We start from the raw sequence: 2410 nt of genomic DNA, 5'->3' as shown, positions 1-2410 counted from the left end.
TTTGTAGGGACATGGATGCAGCTGGAAACCATCATTCTTAGCAAACTATCGCAAGAACAGAAAACCAAACACTGCATGTTCTCACTCATAGGTGGGAACTGAACAATGAGATCACTTGGGCTCGGGAAGGGGAACATCACACATCGGGGCCTATCATGGGGAGCGGGGAGGGATGGCATTGGGAGTTATACCTGATATAAATGATGAATTGATGGGTGCTGACAAGTTGATGGGTGCAGCACACCAACATGGCACAAGTATACATATGTAACAAACCTGCACGTTATGCACATGTACCCTAGAACTTAAAGTAGAATAAAAACATAAAAATAAATAAAAAAATAAAAAAAATACACTTAAAAAAATAAATAAATAAAAATCACAGGAACCTCTTTCTCAGTGGCCGGGTCTTGCGCCTGGGCGCAGACGGGTAAGCGGAGCCAACACGCCGGTGGCCCGGAGCTGGGTTTGTCGCAAAACTTACGTGACCCCGCGGAGACCCTTTGAGAAATCTCGTCTCGACCAAGAGCTGAAGCTGATCGGCGAGTGTGGGCCCCGGAACAAGCGTGAGGTCTGGAGGGTCAGATTTACCCTGGCCACCATCCGCAAGGCCGCCCGGGAACTGCTGACGCTTGATGAGAAGGACCCACGGCGGGTCCGCGTGGGGGCGCTGGATGAGGGCAAGATGAAGCCGGATCACATCCTGGGCCTGAAGATGGAGGATTTCTTAGAGAGACGTCTGCAGGCCCAAGTCTTCAAGCTGGGCTTGGCCAAGTCCATCCACCAGGCTCGCGTGCTGATCCGCCAGCGCCACCTCAGGGTCCGCAAGCAGGTGGTGAATATCCTTCATTGTCCGCCTGGGCTTCTCCCTGCGCTCTCCCTAGGGGGTGGTCGCCCGGGCCGCGGGAAGAGGAAGAACGCCAAGCAGGGCCAGGGTGGGGCCGGGGCTGGAGACGACGAGGAGGAGGATTAAGCCCACCTTTCTCTCCTGGGCTGCTGGATTGTCTAGTTTTCCTGCCAAATAAACAGGATCAGCGCTTAAAAAAAAAAAAAAAAAATCACAGGAACCATTGAGGGTGAGGCTGCTGGATTTCAGAAAGGCTGTTAATTGCTTACACCTTGACCTACCCTGGCTATAATGCACCGTGCAGCAATGAGCTCCTGACTCTAGCTGGGCCAATCTGACTTGCTAATGGCAACTTAGAATTGAGGCCAAGAAACACGGGGCCTTGTCTGGTAGGGGCTAGAATTGTGAAGTGATGTAAGGCTAGGCCAGATGGTCACGCCTGGTGAAGCTCAGAAAGAGAGAATGAAGGAGAACCTCAGAGGAGCAGAGATGAGAGACGCCCAAAAAACAAACAGCAGTTATGGGTCCTGACTCCCACTCCAGCTCCCATCTTTTTGTGGTCTATACAAAACCCAGCATCTACAAAAGCGCTTCTTTCTTTTCTCTGGTTGACTTGAACTAATTGAGTGGGTTGCTTTTGCAACCAAGAAGTCTTCACTAAGACCCTCCCCTTCTCCACAGAGCTGAGAGATGAACCAGGCAGCTGCGCACAGTTGGAAGGTCAGGGAGAGGGTTGCCAAGAACTTCAAGATATTATTTCCTTCTCTGTAGGAGATGGTGCTTGTCGGTCTGTGATTTTCTGTGAATCAGGTCTCACAATCACAGATATGCCTCTCTGCCCCCACCTCCCCACTGCAGATAAACATAGCAACCGTTGCCAACCTTCACCTTCACTGAACTTCATTTCCTCTCTTGCACTTGAGCCTAGAGGAGACAGAAACAAGCTCAAAGCCTTGTTAATGTGAGTCTGCCAGGCATGGTGGTGCAGGCCTGTGATCCCAGCTACTCAGGAGGCTGAGGGAGGAGGATCCCTTGAGCCCAGGTGTTCAAGGCTACAATGAGCTATGATCATGCCGCTGCACTCCAGCCTGGATGACAGAGTGAGAGTCAAAACAAAACAAACAGCCTTGTTAAGGTGAATCTAACTGGGCTTTGACTTACCTTTTTTGGGAGGTGGAAGGTTTTTGGAAGGTAGAAGGATGCGTTGCAATGATTCCCCAGCTTCATTCACTAGCACACCACGTTCATGATTTTTGACATTTCCACACATCAGTTGTACTATTATTTTCTTAATTAGACTTTATTATTTTCTTATCTTCGCCTATGATAGTTTTGAATGAAACCATGGCTTTGCAATACATATTATATTTTTTCAAATATACATTAAAACGCAAAACTATTAAAATAATTGTTTTTTACCACCTAAGATCATTTTATGTATACCACCTTAGGAAACAAGGCCATACATCTTTGGCATCATAATCAACATCATCACTTCAGCTGTTCCCACAGCCCCCCCCCCCCACAGTGCCAGTGGGTACTCCACAACCATTACTGACAGCA

At 48.6% G+C, this 2410-nt stretch overlaps 1 pseudogene across 1 annotated transcript; it reads left to right on the top strand.

Moving 5' to 3' along the window:
- The first annotated feature begins 385 nt into the window (after window positions 1–385).
- LOC113223010 lies at window positions 386–1058 on the top strand (annotated as a pseudogene). The gene has a single exon (XR_003308587.1). The product of XR_003308587.1 is annotated as a 40S ribosomal protein S9-like (transcript).
- Window positions 1059–2410: the final 1352 nt, after the last annotated feature.

The sequence above is a fragment of the Piliocolobus tephrosceles genome, unplaced genomic scaffold (genome assembly GCF_002776525.5).
Source record: "Piliocolobus tephrosceles isolate RC106 unplaced genomic scaffold, ASM277652v3 unscaffolded_37639, whole genome shotgun sequence".
NCBI lineage: Eukaryota > Metazoa > Chordata > Mammalia > Primates > Cercopithecidae > Piliocolobus > Piliocolobus tephrosceles.
The sequence above is the reverse complement of the archived record's forward strand: the minus strand, read 5'-3'. Positions and strand labels throughout refer to the sequence as shown.